This window comes from Podarcis gaigeae (genome assembly GCF_964106915.1).
Source record: "Podarcis gaigeae genome assembly, chromosome: 6".
NCBI lineage: Eukaryota > Metazoa > Chordata > Lepidosauria > Squamata > Lacertidae > Podarcis > Podarcis gaigeae.
Window position 1 is genome coordinate 45,098,472 of NC_139682.1, and position 18,097 is coordinate 45,116,568.

The window sequence follows — 18,097 nt, forward strand, 5'->3', positions numbered from 1 at the left end:
TGAACTGCTAGGTGGGCAGGAGCTGGGACCGAAAGATGGGAGCTCACCCCGCCGCGAGGATTCGAACCACCGACCATGCGATCGGCAAGCCCTAGGCACTGAGGTTTTACCTACAGCGCCACCCGCGTCCCTAACCAATTGGGGCTTACTCCCTGCCAAATATGCTTACGGTTGCAGCCTTAGCGGCTAAGTTTTGCTTGCCTCAGAGCCTTTTGATGCAACCAGCTATTGGTACAATAGTGGCAAGTTTTACACAGACCATATGCCTTCCCTCAAAGATCCATTTCTGTGGCGAGAGCATCAATTCTTCCCAGCGATCCAGCTGCAATTGTATCTGGGAAAATACAAGACTTCCCGCAGCTAGCACGCTTATTTGTGATTCTGTTAATGATAGCACACCTCCCTCCCCATGTCTGTGACCTCATTTTTGTAGTCTCTCTCTTAAACTGCTATTCTCCACAGTCTCTCTTCCCACTTGCAACTTCAGCACTTAAAGGCTCATCCAGCAATGTTTTTTTAAAGATTTGAAAGACAGCAGCATTAACCCTCTGCAGCAACACCCTGTCATTTTTTAAACCTTTAATTCCAGGTGTTTATGTATAACATTTCTCAGTGGCCTTAGCAGTAATTCACATTCTGAGTGGTGTTTTTCACTTTTTTATGCTTTGCACTGCAATATGATGACTTTGCAGTTCATGTTCTGTGCGTAGTCCTCTCTTGCACATGAAATACCCTTGTTGTCAAGATAGTAAAACGTGGGGTGGACAGTACCACTGTTTGGTGGACCAACAGCTGGTTGGACAACCATACCCAATGAATGCTCATTAAAGTCTCTGCATCTTTGGTGGAGTGCTGCTGCTCTGTCCTGCAACTATTCAGTGACAAGGTGAGGGTCCATAGCTCAGTGCTGTAGGACATTTCTTGCATGTATCAGGTCCCAGTTTCAATCCATAACCTACCTCAGTTACACGGAGAGAGAAAAATGACCAAACTCTGAGGATGCATGAAGTAGTAAGGATTATCTTCCTTACTTTTCCTGCCAGGGAAAGCAGGGGATATGACCTCACAGAGTATTCTCTCTAGGAATTTACAGGGGAGAACTCCACGTGTCTTAATTCTTTGCTTGTCTAGCAAAGCTTGAAGTTTTATTATGGCTGTGAGATTATTTCTCACAAGATGGGGTATAAATGTAAAAACTTACAAAAAACATAAGAAGAAGCTGCTGGATCAGGCCAAAGGGCATCTCACAGTGGTGAACCAGATGTCTGTGGGAAACCTGTAAGCAGAAACTGAGTGATAACAGCACTCTCCCTACCTGCGATTTCCAGCAACTGGTATTCAGAGACATACTACCTCTGAGGTGTTCGGAGACTTAACAAATGTGCTTTGCATGCAGAAGGCCCCAAATTCAATCCCTGGCAGCTCCAGGTGAAGGTCCAGGAAGAGCAGGAGATGTGAAAAAGGTCTCTGCTTTGGATAACCCAAGGGCAAAATGGACAAATAGCCTGATGCAGCTTCCTATGTTCTTAAATAAACCAGGATTCTTGTTGTGTTGTGACCATTTTTTGTTTTCTCCAGGCAAGGTGAGCTGATATGGTGTTGTTTTGTGTGCTCGCATGTGCCCTTGAAGTTTTCATCTTATGTGAAGATAGGTATATTGACTTCATTATTACATAATAGATACAATAAACATGACTGTGCTTCTTTAGGAGCCAGGTCTGTGTGACACCATTGCTTCATCAATAGGCAAAGTACTCACATGGGTCCATGCCTTATTCTCATGGTCCTTCTGAACGGATCAGTGGCGACGTAGCAATTAAAGCTAATTGGATTTCAGTTGCTGGCAACATGCAGTAGCTTTCCTGTGCGGATCTGAACAATTTTGCAAATGGGCAAACACCAGGGAAAAGCTGCCGGAGATAGTGAAAGATTAGTTTTATCTGCTGCATCTTCTTCTTGACAACACGGCTTCCGACGATCGAGGAAATGAGGTCAAGGTAGCTCAGCAGGTAGGCTTCAGACATGTGCCCTGCTAACCCACTAGATGAGTTTAGCGGTGAAGGCCATTTTTAAATAAACCTGTGAAAGTGGCAGATCTCCAGGCAACAGTATGAGAACCATCTAGTGCTTTGGAAATGTTTGTGCTGTCCATTGCACTCCAAGATGGCAAAGGGCCCATGTTATGTGCATAGGTGCCAACTCCTAGGGGTGGAGGTGTCTTTGGTTCCCTGAATATTTGTTGGCAGGGGGCTGAGCCCCACAATGTTGAGGGGCTGGAGGAGGTTGCACAGAGCCATGCACAGAGCCATGCAGCATCAGTGGCTGGCTCCTCCTGAGCACAAGAGACAAGGAACCACTGGACATTGAAGCTGCATAAGCGCTGGACTGCATGCTCAGCCTCCTCTTGACGATGTGCATGTGTGATGTCACAGGTATGTGACACTGTTCATACATGCAACACTGGGCCCCTTCAATAATGGGTGCAGTACTGGTTGTGTATGCCATTAGTGAGGCAGGAAGTTGTGAGATAGTGGAACACAACTTTCAACTATATGTACCTCCGCAGCCACATATAAACAGTGAATGTGGAATTGCAGCATAAAAACTCTGGTGACTGAGAATCTACTATGGACCAATGCTTGCTAATACAAGATTTAATGAAAACATACATAAAATACAGAAGGTACATGTAAATGTTGCTTGCTTCATTGAAACGATCTTATTATGCTGTTCAGATAATGACTGCAGTAGTTTATCAAACACAGTGGGAGTTGACCTTTTAAAATATCTATCATAATGGGACTCATTGAAGTGTTTCACTGTTTTTAGGAGGATTCATGTAATACATAGTGGGAGATAAGGGATGGAGACAGGGCAAATCAGGACCCTGAAGGGCTTCAGAGAGAAGCAAGAGGATAGCTGCTTTGGCTAAGACAAGATGTCCAAAACTGAAGTCTTTCAAAAAGCAAGATGTCTATGCTATTCAATAACCTGCTGCAAAAGATTTGTGAAACGCTTTGAGGTCAAAATTGTTCAGATATGTGCTGAATCTGATGCTACAACTAGTCCAGGTCTGTTGGAGGGCCCTGGAGTAATGTTGATTTTCAACCTGTGGGATCAGTTTCAGTTGTTCCAGCCCAATGACATGGACAGGACACTAGTTCCCCATCCATGGCTGTTTCTGGACCAGAAAAAGCTGCCCTTAGTAGGTCTGCCTCCACTTCTCCAGCCTCTAAAGGCTGCAAAGCTATAAAGAAGGGAAGTTCATTGTATCAACATTTGAAAAATGTAGGGACTGGAATATGAGTGATTAGACCTCTCCTTGGTAGCATTTGTTCTTGCTAATATGTGAAAGATTTTTCTCTAATCGTCATGTCAGGAGCAGAGAGAGCATGTGCTTACTATCTGTCACAGTTAATTTCACCACCAAACAATTTCATAAAGGAGTGAAAAATAGAGATGGCTTAGTATTACCAAATGATTTTGGAAGTTTAAAAAACCCTCAACACATTTCAAAATGTGAGCTCTAAGAATGTGTCTGTTTCTTCCTCCCCTCTGGAAATCATTATATCTGGCATTTGCAAACATGATCACATTTCTGGAGTGCTGTATGTCAGTAGAAGGAACCAGGGCACATTTTTTCTTTTTCAACTTACCCTCCAGCTACGTGTAGAATAACAGATGGGGCTGCAGTGAGATGCATGCAGGAAAAGGAATTTCCTGGCTCAATAATTTGCTCACTCTCTCATATAAGAGCATTTTATATGATGTAAAGGACTCCAAGGCCCCAGCTTATCCTGTGGTCTAATGCAGGCAGGGCTTCCAAATGTGTTTATAATGCAAAAGATAAACTATGCTTTAAACTCCATTTTACAGATGGGAAACTCTTTGATTCATCCAAAATTATATGGAACGAAAAGGCAGGAATTACATCAAGCTCACTTCAAGTCCCCAATCCGGCAGTCTTAGAAATATGTCCTTGGAAAAACATAATCACAGAGCCTCTTGAGAAGACTGTGTGTACACCATTCTTCTGCAACAAAGCAAAATGAAATAAGTCAAAGGCTTTTCTTTGGGCTGGTAAAAACAACCAAGAGTCTTGTGGCACCTGAAAGGCTAACAAATGTATTATGCCTATGAGCTTTCTTGGACTACAGTCCACCTTATCAGATGCATAAATTTTATCCTGAGTTGCATGGGTATATAGAAATGTGATTTGGAAGGCAGGGAGGTGGGAAACAGTGAGGTCAGAAGAAAGTGAAATGCAGAAAAGTACAGATATTGATTATTATGTTGTTTGGTTGGTGTTTCTCGGAGCATTTGCTTCTTCTCTAAAGCTGTTGATGACAACAATAATTGGTGTCTCAACTTGCTGTTCAGCAGAAAAATGGTCTTCCCTCATTCTATTATTTGAACTGATATTCTTCTGATCTACAGCCATTGTTTCTTCTCTGCTATCATCAAAAAAGGTGAAGAATGGACTGCTGACATTTTCTTAGTTCATGTTTGCAGATTTTAAATCTCTGATCTCTCCCTAGCCTTCTGAAGGGTGAACACTCCTGGTTATTACATCTCTTTTGTCTTTTTCTCATAGGCTGTGCTATGGCACTTCCAGACTGTTGCTATTTTCTGCTGGGGTTCAGTTACATACTGGCAAATTCAGTTTGCACAATTAATTTGATTTGGTACTCTTGTGCAACAAATCTGCCCCCATCAGTCTTTTTGTGATAAGGAAAGTGATGGGAGATGTTTCATACAACATTGAATAACCTCCTAGCAAATTAATCAGAATGAATGTGCAACAAATAACTGATGTCGCCTAACCTCCCTGTAAACTTTGGGCAAACAAGTCTGGATGAATGCTAAATAAAGTATGGAACTGATATCAATCTCCTCTGAACCATCCCCAGTTAGTGGTATCCAAAGTGAACATGATACTGCAAGGAAGGTATCTCTATTGCTGATATTTCATTTTTGTGAACTCATACCAGAACAGCAGTGCCTGTTTCGTTCTGTAGCCTCTTACTTTTGAGATCTAAATTATTCATTTGCTGTGAATACTTTACCTCCGTTTGTGTCTCTGTGTTCGCACGTGTGCATGCTCCAGTATGGATTTCATTCATAATTTCCTCTTGGCTAAAAGAAGGTTGCTAGGCTTCTACCAATAAATGTTGGAGACAACACACCATTTACAAATGGGGCAATTACTCAAGCATTATGTAGAAGGGTACCTCTATGGGTCAGTCCTTGTCCACCAAGTTATATAAATCAGGGGTGGGTAATCTGTGGTCCTCCAGATGTTGTTGAACTGCAGCTCCCACCATCCTTGGCCGTTGGCATGCTTTCTGGAGCTTATAGGCTCCAGAGGATGCCAGTTAGCCACCTCTGTTCAACATATTACCCTCAGGACTCAACTAAGAGCTTATCCACACTTACTTTTTGCCCTGCTCTTTCCAGGCAGAGGTCTGCACTTCAATGCATTTTGCATTTTCTTTTTTGCCCTGAGCTTTCCAAGCGAAAACTTGAACTTTAAAGCTGAATCAGAGGAAATGTTCAATCTGGGTTTCTCTGTCTGTCTTCTGCCAGAGTAAATCAGTAATACAAATAAGTCTGAAAATAAGGTCTGCATCACCTTTCTAGCAATGGTGAGAGCAAGAAAGGACAGGTTAGTAAGGCAGAGGAACATAGGAAACAACTCTATGCCAGATCATTTCTCCACTAAGCCCAGTATGGTCTGCTCTAACTGCCATTAGCTCTTGAGGGTCTTAGGCAAATGCTCTTTCCCATTTCAGTCATATAACCAGAGATGCTAAAAATTCAAACTGGGACCTTCTGTTTGCAAAGTTTTTTTTTTTTTTTAAATATTTTTATTGCTTTTTAGAAATACAGAAAAAAGAATAAAGAGTGGTTATAAGAAGATAGAGTATAAGTAACGAGTTTCCATAATCTTTTTCCTTCTATTCTATAGGACTTCCCCACATCCTCCGAACCCTGCGTTCTCTGTCTTATAAAACATCAGCAATTTGTTAACTTATTTCAAAACTTATTGTAACTTCCATTTTATCATGTTCCCTATTTTCAATTTTACTGTCGCTCGATTCTTATATGTTTTATATTAAACACAATAAAGTTATTTCATTATTTTACCTCTGAATTCTTATGTCTTAATTTTCATTCCAATAACTTACATTTGCTGAAGCTAGAATTTCCTGAAAGGTGCATTTTTTTTTTAACATTCATACAACTTATAGTGTTTTTTCAAATAGTCCTTAAACTTTTCCCAATCCTCCTCAGTTGTTTCTTCTCCCGCGTCTCGGATTCTGCCAGTCATTTCAGCCAGTTCCATATAGTCCATCAACTGCGATTGCCATTCCTCCAGCGTGGGTAAATCTTGTATCTTCCAGTATTTTGCAATCAGGATCCTTGCTGCTGTGGTAGCATACATAAAAAAGGTTCTGTCCTTCTTAAGCACTCTCTGGTCCACCATGCCCAGAAGGAAGGCCTCTGGTTTTTTAGGTAAGGTAAATCTCAATACCTTTTTTAGTTCATTATGGATCATTTCCCAGAAGGCCTTCACTTTCGGGCAGGTCCACCAGAGATGGAAAAATGTCCCTTCCGCCTCTCCACATTTCCAACATTTGTTGTCAGACAGATGATATATCTTGGCTAACTTGACTGGGGTCATGTACCACCGGTATACCATTTTCATAATATTTTCCTTCAAGGCAGTACATGCCGTGAATTTCAAACCGGTGTTCCATAACCTTTCCCAGTCTGCAAACATAATGTTATGCCCCACATCCTGAGCCCATTTTATCATAGCGGATTTGACTGTCTCATCCTGTGTATTCCACTTAAGCAGCAAGTTATACATTCTCGAAAGTAGTTTACTTTTTGGTTCTAACAACTCAGTCTCTAATTTCGATTTTTCCACCTGGAATCCAACTTTTTTATCTATTTTAAATACCTCTTGAATTTGCGCATAGTGCAACCAATCTCGTACCTTAGTTTTCAATTTCTCCAAACTTAGCAACCTCCAATTGTCTCCAGTTTTTTCAATTATTTCCCAATATTTAGGCCAATGGGCCTCCATGTTAGGTCTCTTACGTGCCTTGGCCTCCACCGGTGAGAGCCACCTCGGAGTTTTACTCTCCAATAAGTCTTTGTATTTTATCCAGACCCTCCAAATTGCTCTTCTGACAATATGGTTTTTAAACAGTTTGTGCACTTTGACCTTGTCATACCACAAATATGCATGCCACCCAAACGCATTGTCAAACCCTTCCAGATCCAGGACATCAGTGTTCTCCAATAAAATCCAATCTTTCAACCAGCAGAAGGCTGCAGATTCATAATATAGCCTCAAGTCTGGCAGGGCAAATCCCCCTCTTTCTTTCGCATCAGTTAATATTTTAAACTTTATTCGGGGCTTTTTGCCCTGCCAAACAAACTTAGAAATATCCCTCTGCCACTTTCCAAAACATTCCACCTTGTCCACGATCTGTAGGGCCTGAAACAGAAATAACATTTTCGGCAATACATTCATCTTTACCGCAGCTATTCGGCCAAACAAGGAAAGTTTCAGTCTTGACCATATATCCAAATCTCTTTTGATTTCTAACCAACATTTCTCATAGTTATCTTTAAACAAATTCAAATTTTTGGAGGTCAAGTACACCCCTAGGTATTTTACTTTTTTAACCACATTCAGCTCCGTTTCTTTAGAGAACTCATCTGTTTCTGTAACTGACAAATTTTTTGCTAAAACCTTGGTTTTTTGCTTATTTAACTTAAACCCCGCCACCCGACCAAAATCAGAAATTAATTCTAACACTCTTTTAGTGCTGGAGACTGGTTCCTGAAGTGTTAATACCACGTCATCTGCGAATGCTTTCAATTTATATTGTTTCACTCCGACCTCAATCCCCTGGACCAACCGGTCCTTTCTAATCATATTTAGCAACACCTCCAGGACTGAAATAAACAATAGGGGGGATAGGGGGCACCCCTGGCGTGTCCCTTTTTCAATTTTAAACTCCTCTGTCACCACATTGTTTACTATCAATTTAGCTTTTTGTTCTGTGTAAATTGCTTCTATACCATTTTCAAACCCCGGCCCCACTCCCATCCCTTCCAAATTTTTCTTCATAAACATCCAAGAAATATTATCAAAGGCCTTCTCTGCATCCACAAAAATCAAAACCGCTCTGGTATTCAGATTTGTTTGTAGAAGTTCCAAAATGTCAATAATGTTTCTTGTGTTATCAAACAAATGCCTACCAGGGAGAAAGCCAGCCTGGTCTCTGTGAATCACTTCATTTAATACTTTTTTAAGTCTATTTGCCAAAATATCTGCAAAAATTTTATAATCCACATTTAGGAGTGAGATGGGGCGGTAGTTCTTAAGTTGGGTCTTTTCAGTCTCTGATTTAGGTACCAATGTGATGAAAGCTTCTTTCCACGTTTCCGGTGCCCTCCCTCCCTCCATTATCTGGTTGCAAACCTCCATCAAAGGTTGTATCAAATAGTCCTTTAAAACTTTATAATATTTGGAGGTTAAGCCGTCCGGGCCTGGGGATTTGCCAAGTTGAAGATTTTGAATGGCACTTTCAATTTCTTGCTGTGTAATATTACAGTTCAGGTTTGTTCTCATTTCCAGGGGTATTTTTTGTAATCCATTAGTTTTTAGAAATTGATCCACCTCTGAGGCTTTTTGCGGCCCTTGTGTATAAAGTTCTTTGAAATACCTCTGGAAGCACTTTCTGATTTCCTCGGGTTTCTGAACCATTCTCCCTTCGATCTCTAGATTTATAACCGTATTAAGCTTTTGTCTCTTTTTCAACTGCCAAGCTAGCAGTTTCCCACACTTATTCGCCGATTCGAAGGATCTTTGTTTCATTTGTTTAATTTTCCATTCCACCTCTTGATTTATCAGTTTTGAATATTGCGCCTGGAAAAATTTCACTTCTCTTAACACGTCCTTCGACTTAGGCCTAGATCTTAATTTTTTCTCTCCTTCTCTTATTTTCTCCAATATCTTCTCCTTCTTTTCATTCCAGAGCCTTTTCTTAATTGTGTTTTGTTGTATTAGAAACCCTCTCATAACTGCCTTACTTGCGTCCCAGATTGTTCTTTTTTCCACGGTGGTATTCAAATTTATCTCAAAATAGTCTTTTAAGGTTTTTTGGGCCTTCTTCACAATCTCCTGATCTCTTAATAAGGTGTCATTCATTTTCCATCTAAAGGTACCGGTTGTGTTAAGTCTCAATTCCACTTTCAAAGCACTATGGTCGGAGCAGGTTTTTGGGCAGATTTCCACTTTTCTAGTCTTAGGTGCCAGTCCTCTAGTTGTCCAGATTTGGTCGATTCGTGTCCATGTCAGATGAGCTTCAGAAAAGAAAGTCCCTTCTTTCCCTAGAGGGTTCTTAACCCTCCAGATGTCCACTAAGTCCATATTGTCTGTCATTTCAAAAAAAGTTTTGGGTAGTCTGCCGTCTTTCGATATGTTAGCACTTTGTGACTTATCCATATGTACAGAGACAACCCCATTCATATCACCCAGCATAATGATGTTGCTATAATCCAAATAATCCAGCATGGTCTCATGCAGCTTCCTGAAAAATTCCGACTTTCCCTCATTTGGAGCATATATTCCTAATATCAAAATTTTTTCTCCTTGTGTCTGTATTTCAATCGCCAAAATTCGGCCATGTTCATCTTTAAATAAAAATTTCGGTGACAGGCTCTCCTTTGCATAAATCACCACTCCTCTCTTGACTTTGTCCGAAGAAGTAAATTCTTGGCCTAGTCTTTTGTTAATTAACACTTTTCTATGGAGCCTTGTCACATGTGTTTCCTGTAGGCAGATAACGTCCAATTGTTCCTTTTTCAAAATGTGAAAGACTTTCCTTCTTTTTTCCGGGGAATTTCCGCCATTTATATTCCAACTAAGAAGCTGCAGAGACATCCTGAATCAGTTGACGGGTTCTACAATGGGGTATCTAAGCTTCCTCCCGATCCCGGGGGAGGTAATGCTGGTCCTGGTCCTGGTGGTATATCTCTTGGAGATGGTCCCGGTAGTGGTGGAGGCCAAGAAGCTGCGGCTCCTTTTTGCAGGTCCTCCTCGTGGTCGTGTAGGAACTTCTGCTGGTCTTCAGGTGATTTAATCTTTATTTTCCTTCCTTTGTAAGTAAATGAGAGTCCTTGTGGAAACTCCCACCTGTAGGGAATTCCGTTGTGTCTCAGCAATTTGGTCAAATCTGTATAGGTAGTCCTAAGTTCCAAGAGATATTTAGGTATATCTCTGTAAATTTCGGCCCTTTTACCTTCTACCTCCAAAGATTTCTTAAAATGTAGGCCTAGTATCTTATCCCTTTCTTCTCTTGATCTCAGAGCAACCAAACAGTCTCTGGGCTTATCTTTCTTTACTGATTTTCCCAGCCTAAAGGCTGTCACAATTTTAAAGTCCTTTTCTTCCTCAATTCCCCAGAATTTGGTGAACAAAAGTGTCAAAAATCCCTCTAAATTATTTTGTTCCAATTCCGGGATAGCCCTTATCCTGAGATTACTATCTTTACTCTTCAATTCAACCAATGCCAGATAGGCTTGTTGTTCCCCTACTTGCCTTCTCAAAGGTCTCACCTCTCCTTTAATTTCTTCCACCTTTAAGTTCGCCTGTTCTGCTTTTTGGTTGGCTTCCACAGCTAATTTAAAGTTTTCTGCCGTAGCTCCTTGCAATTTCTCAATTGCCTGAGTGTGCTGTGAAACCTGTTCAGTTAATTTGCCAATAGAGGATGTAGCTTGGTCAATCTTTGATGTTTGATTGTCCACTTTTTGGTTTAAGACTGCCAATTGTTCCAAGATTTGCTTTAAAACTGTTTCAGATCCTCCAGTTGCCATGTCTTCTGCAGCAGGCTGCACTAGTTCCACCTCCTGTGCTGTCAGCACAGTTGGGACAGATGATCTGCGATGATGAGTTAAAGTTGTTTGCAAAAGTTGCCCAGATTTTTTCTCTTTTTCTTTATCTTTAGCTTTAGCTGCTCTTGTTCTCCCTGTGCCGCTCATTCCACACCTGCCTCTGTTCAAGGTCAAATGGTCTTTTGTCCCATGAAAAAAAACAAGTCCCAAATATAAATAAAAAAAACCACAAAAGATTTCAATAAAACTCAGTTCCCATGCAACTATATTTCCACAGTCCTATAGGGGGAGTATTCCAAAGCTTCGAAAAAGAAAGGAACTATTTTCCGCCATTAAAGTTCCTCAATTCCCCATATTGAGTTTAGTAATTCCCAAACACAAAAGGAAGGCTTCCAGGACTTCTAGTTTTTTAAAATCCAGTCATAAAGTATCAATACAAGTCCATGTAACAATGTTCAATATTAGTATCTCAGTCTATGCAACAATTTCGATCTCTGCAACAATATCTTCAGTTTGACAGCAGTTTGACAGTTCTTTTTCTATGCACTGGCAGCCCGATGACGGGGTTATCTCTTTCAGCCCCGTTTAGCCCAAAGATTGGAGGATAGTTCTAAAGAATAAAAGTCTATACAACCACAGTTCTTTTCCTTTTTAGCTTCAAAATACACCCTTTCTTCCACTTTAACGATCCCTTTTTAAATACTTCAGCTCGTTTCCGAGCCCTTGCTTTGATCTGATAAGCAGAGTCGGAAGGCGGACTTCCTGTTACTCGCCTCCCGCTTTCGGCCGAATTTCTTCAATTTAGTTGAAAAATTTAGGACCCTTACTCACGGGTATGTTGCTCCAATTCCGATAATTTCAAGAAGAAAGGTCAGCGCTCATCAGCAGCAGCAGCGCGGCTTTGCTTCCACGAAAAGAGCGATGAACTCACAGCGCCGCTCCCCCTTTCACTTTCCGGAGCCTCTTACGAGGCTCCTTCACAGCTTCTGGGGGGGCTCCAGGCGCCCGCCGAGTCCCACGGCCGCAGGCTCACTCTGCCTGCGGTTTTTCTTGATGGGTCTCCGCTTTGCCGCAGCGGACGACCCTTTTTCGCGGAGCCCCTCTTCACAGCGTAAAGAGGACCGCCATTGCTGTTTCGCGCCGCCTCCGGAAGTCGCTCTGTTTGCAAAGTTTTTGTACCATTGAGCTACAGTCCCTTCCCCTGAAAGGGTTACAGAAAAGAACAGGGTCCATCACCCGCATTCTAATCTAATGCTGATATGGAAACAGTGCTAGCTGACATCTGATGCCCACTGTCAATTTGCTATTAGGCTGAATTTGGCCCTCTGTGTGGTTCATTCCTCAAACGACAATTCGCTGTTCATGCTTCCTTTGTCTAGCAAGAATTGCAGCCCTTCTCTCTGTTTGCACGTGCCGTGCACCGTGCAGAAGCCTTTCTGAAAGCATAAGGCCCTGGAATAGAGCTCTTAGTGGAATTTTGGCAACCGGCATGCCTAACAGATTATTTTTAAAAATAGGCTGGGGAAAAAATGCCCCCAGTGACAGCCGCAAGCCTGTTCTAAATTGGGATTAAAACGGATTTTGCTTTGTACAACATTTAGCCTAAAACAAATGGCACCACTAATGACATTAGCATGGCCAACATTCTCTGCTTATTAGGCAGCTCTGTGGCTTGGGCATTGCAAAGAATCCCTCCAGGGCTTAATAAGCCTTATTGGCCTCATGTTATTACTGTAACAGCATGGCTCCTTGAGCTCTGAGCCAAGGAGATCAGAGAACACAAACGATTCCAAGCTCAGCAAGAAGATGACACAAAGAAACTTATTCAATTTGTTTCAAATTTGGATCCATGCGTGACCTTGGGCAAGCCGCTTAATTTCATTGGTTTTCCATCTTTAAGATGGGAAATGAATATGCTTCTTTGACCTGTCTTGGGTGTCTCATTTGTAAGGCTTTAGGACAGGGATTGTTTCTCACTCGAGCTGAACTAAGCATTCGCAGCACAACTCATATCCATCGAAATTAGCAATTTAGATCATCTTAATCTGGATATAGAACTCTTCCCCAATTTGAAAGGTCTGCCAGCTGAGTTGTGGCTGTTGCTTAATGAACTAAAAGGCCAATGGATGAGATGAAATATGTTGAGCCAGAGAAAGTGGGCACACGGAAGTGGCAAAATGTATCAAGCACACAACATGACTGTGCATTACTATCTTGCAGACAGATCAAATGTGAACATACCAAAGTTTCTCTGTTCACATATCCTCCACATACAGACTGACATACTCAAGGGAACTAAAGCCCGCAGAACAGGAATGGGGAACTTGTGGATTTCCAGATGTTGTTAAACACTGATCAGGCCAACCATATTAGCACTTTGCATAATCAGAATCCAGTCTCTGCCGAGCTGGTAATTTAATGGTGATGACAATATCAGATTTGCATGGATATCTGCAAATCTGATGTCAATATCAGATTCACCATTGGGTTCAGAGCAGATGATATGAACGTTCACCCAAAGATGTATCACTTGAGCTATGGGAGCAACGAATGGCTCCTTCCCAAAGCATCCAAAATATTTCCTCATCTCAGGTTCAAATTTTCAGCACTGTCTTGTGTTGTGACCAACAAGTGAATGTTATTTTGACCCTGTACCTTGCACTGAGAGCTAATCCCCAGAGTAGATTTAGGGGGCTGCCTTATACAGAGCCAGATCATGGGTCCCTCCAGATCAGTGTTATCTGTGCTGACTGGCAGGTGCCCTTCAGGACTTCAGACAGGTGTCTCTCCCAGCTCTGATTGGAGATGCTGGGGACTGAGCCTGGAAGCTTCTGGATGCAAAGCATGCACCTTTCCATGGAGCTCTGCAGAGCACAGTACAGACTAGGCAAAACACACACACACACACACACACACACACACACACACACACACGACTTTGCTTCCATTTGTCAATGGAATTAGCAGGCCAAACCCAAAATAAATTCCTTCTTAGGCCTTTACATGACCATCTGCTCCTGCATTGTGATCCAGGTGGCTGGATGCCAAATCTGTTCTGAATATGCCAACTGAGTTGTGGGCATTGGGCTTACAAAAAAAGAAACACAAACAACCTCTTCTAAGCCTTGCCCTGTCCAGCTCCTGACATCCCTCCCCACATGAGATGGATGCAAGGCTGCCAGACCCCAGACCCATTTCAAGGCTTGTGTGCATGGGGGGGGGGCAGCAGGGGTTGAAATTTTGTTAGGATGATGGTCTAGGTTTTTCAGTTGGAACAGGCAAATGCTTTCCAGTAGCATCTTGAGTTTGTCTCAAACCCATACTGATGTTTGCTTGATCTTATTTAGGTTTCTTTCCCCTCCTTTGCTGTGCATTCAAGGTGTGTTGCAATATATTATCACTTGATCTGCTCACAACAACCCTATAAAAGGAAGGTGAGAGCGTGATCTACTCAAAGCCACAAAATAAGGTTTGAAGGTGGGGTTCTCGTGTCTAATCATATGATTTTTAAAAAATAAAACAACCAACTTAATTCAAAGTACCATAATCAAACCTCACCTTAATCTCAGCAGCTGACCAGGATGACTAGGCTATGCATTGGACAGGGAGCTTGGAGCTTCCTGTTCCAAATGTGCTGGCAACAGCCCAGAGAAAACCTCCCAGGTGTAGGAGAGTGTAGATCAGGTGAATTCACTTTGAAATGCAGACCCAGCAGATTTGTTGAGCATCCCTAGCTGACATACCTTAACACGAATCCCCCCCTCAATACAAGTAACAATAAAAATCACACAAAAATATCAGTAAAAAACTATTTCCGTCTACTGCCTCACCTAGTTGTTAATGGCAAACTAAAGACAGGCCAGCGGTTCTTATTACTCAAAAGTTTTCTTGAATAAGTGGGTGTTGCACTATCTCTTAGAAATCAGAACAGAAGTAAACAATCATGCCTTGCATCACTGTATTTTATGTTCAGCAACCACGGGTACTCTTTTCTGGAGGGATTCAAAGCATTACAAGTTATTACACATCAATCAATTTTCTTAAAACGTGTGCAGTTACAAAATCAGCAAGCCCTTGATTGCATCTCAGGAATTTGGGTAGTGTTAGCGCCTGTCAATCATGCATCCTCCATAACTATATGGTCTGTTTAAAAACTCCCTTGCTATGTAAGGCAGGGAGCAATCAGATCTTCTCTCACTGCCTAAGTAGGTGGGAGCCGGCCCCCTTTATATATAATATGCATGAAGCCCTGGGCAGACCATGATCTGCCCTGCTTTGAGCATGACAGAGTAATCAGCAGCAGAGTTGAAAATTGTTTTAATTGCTGAGTGTAGGCTTTCCCACCGTGCAAAGTATTATGGTGACATGTCCTCTCCCGCCCCTCATCTAGCTTCCTCTGTTGCTGGGAAGGTTAATTAGTGTAAGACTGAACATCATCTCCTTTGATCTTCCAGCCTTGATTCCTTAATTTTCAAAAAGAACCAATGGTGAGAGCCAAGAGGATCCTCAAATCTCATATTAATCAACCCCCCCCATTCCTCCCATCAGTTTTTGCTTGCTCAGAGATGGATGGATAAACGCAACATTACTGTGCTCTTTTCAGTAAAGTGCTAGGCGGGATTCCATGAAAGATTCATTTGCTCTTTCTTCTTTTACATAATAGGTAGTGAGCGAACATCTCTTCGCTGTGAGGAGCTGCAACATAAAGAATCCCACCAAGAGGGAGAACCTTGTATCTTTTTGATATTGGGTGAAAGGCACACTTGTGAATAAATTGTTCCATGGCAATTTTGGCTATTGACAACGTTCTTCTTCAGCGCAAACAACTGATGCAAGTAAGGTGTTAGTTAGTTAGTTAGGTTGTTGTTTTTTTAAAACTCACTTACTCCAAAATGAGAACAGTGAGACAAAGTTGGAAAACTTAAAGCCTTGACTTTAAGGCTCCTGCTTCCTAGATAAACTCTCTTTTAACAATACGTCTGTGATGGGACAAGAGAAGAATGGTCCAGTGAGTGCATGGGCTGCAGCATCTTTAGTGAAGATGGCATTCTCATGCCTCACATTTATATTCTATGCCATTCATTATTGGAAGGTGGGAATGGATCGCATGGAATAGGCTCCTCTCTTGCATGGATAGGGAACCTGTGGCTCTCCAGATGTTCATAGAATTGTAGAGTTGGAAGGGACAATGAGGGTCTTCTAGTCCAACCCCCTGCAATGCAGGAATGTTTTCCCCAACATGGGGCTTGAACCCACAACCCTGAGATTAACAGTCTCATGCTCTACCGACTGAACTATTGGGCTACAACTCCCATTATCCCTGGACCACTGGCCATGCTGGCTGGGCTTGATAGGAGTTAGTTGAGCAACATCTGGAGAACCACAGGCTCCCCATTAGAAGGTTCTATTAGCACATCATCTGACAATGGCCAGAGTCAGGGGCAGGAGGAATCACTGATTTGGTTCAGAAGGCCTGCTCTTTATCCATGCTTGTTTGCATGACAGTAATGGCCACATATGGCATTACACAAGTGATCTTTTTTCTAAACAGCTGCAGATGCTTTTTTGTACTATGCGTGTATTTTGAGGGTTCTGAGTTGTATAGTTATTTTATAGTTATAACGGTTATTGTTATGCTTTATTTATGGTATTATTTTGTATTTTATACCCTGTTGTACATTGCCCTAAGCTCCCTTAGGAGGAAGAGTGATTTAGAAATGTAACAAACAAACAAATAAATCTGTCTCTTTTTCCATTCATTTATTTGCATTATCTACATAGAAAAAAAGTTGGAACGAATATATCAAACCTGCAAGTCTTGAAGCAGAATCTATACATCATGAACAAAAATGAAAGAGGGGGAAATGGCTATGATTTATACAAAGGTTGCATATTTAATTTAATTTAACTTGATTTATATACCACTCAATCAACAGAAATACATATGTGTTTCATTCACAGGTGACTGATTTCAAGTTTGGAGTGGCCTTGTGGGAGTCTTCAGCAACTGCTTTCCATTTCAAGTCTCTGTCCGTCCCCAATCTGAGTTGAAATCTGAGTCCAAATAAAAGCCTATTGACTTGGTAGCCTTGCCTTTCTGTCTTCTAAGGCACTATGAGGCCAACTACGTTATCAGCAAGGATCCCGGCTGCAAGTGGTTGGGCATGTGGATGGGATTATGCCATTGAGAGAGAGAGATGGTGCATTGTAGTTGAAATAAAATATAAGCAAAGAAAAAGTGTGCTTGACTAGGTGAACATCTGGCTTTGATTCTGAATCTAGCTTGTTTGTCAGGATCAACTAGGATTTGAATGGTGACTTCCTCATTTGTGTCCTGGTTTCCTTTGTAGATGCAGAGTAGAAAATCAACTGATTTAGCCCTGCTCTCTCACGTTGCAACATGGCTCTGCTCACCCCTTTGGTACATCCTGGCCTGCTGTGTACTGTATTTACTCAAATGTAATGCACTATCAAATCTAATGCACACCTCGGTTTTCAACACCTTGAAACCAAAAAAGTATTTGCTGGTGAAGTAAATGTGCCATCAAATCTAAGGCCCATCCTAATTTTCATGACATAATTTGGCCAAAAAAGCGCACATTACCTCTGAGTAAATACGGTACTTCTAGTGCAAGCCTTGATCTTTGCTTGATCAACAGTCAGTCTCTGATCTTGAGCCCCAGTGCCTATTTCTGTTTCCTGCTTCCAGATTACTTGGCTCGGATTTCCTACTATACCACCTACCCAGTTTCAGATCATGTTTTCCTGCAACCTCTACCTTCATATTAATGCTCCTCACAACCTGCCCCATACACCTTAGGTGTCTATCCTTTGTAGAGTTTCATGTCTGCTCTATTTCATAGGCCCCAGCACTGGCATCCGTATGATAGAACTGAAGTCTTCCTTGTGGGCTTCCCATAGGCATTTGGTTGGCCACAATGAGAACAGGATGCTAGACCAGATGGGCCTTTGGTTTGATCCAGCTGGTCCTTCTTATGTTCATATGTTAAAGCATTGCTTTTGGAAGCACCATAATCCAACTTGATCATCTGTGTCTTGACAAAACAAACATTTTAAAGCAGGAACGCATGAGGAACAGAAGCACACTTTGAGTTTCCGAGAGAACAATAATTCCACTGGCTTAGTTGCAATCAGCATGATTTCAAGTAGTGACAGACCA

The 18,097-nt window shown here is 41.8% G+C and overlaps 1 long non-coding RNA gene across 1 annotated transcript in view; it reads left to right on the forward strand.

Annotated features, from left to right (window-relative positions):
* LOC310847392 overlaps positions 1 to 17,003 on the forward strand; it is a 50,674-nt gene extending 33,671 nt beyond the window's left edge. The window contains exons 2-3 of the long non-coding RNA XR_014565793.1: positions 15,581 to 15,748; positions 16,879 to 17,003. This is a non-coding gene — a long non-coding RNA (uncharacterized lncRNA). The remainder of the gene's footprint in view (positions 1 to 15,580; positions 15,749 to 16,878) is intronic.
* The last annotated feature ends 1,094 nt before the right edge of the window (positions 17,004 to 18,097 follow it).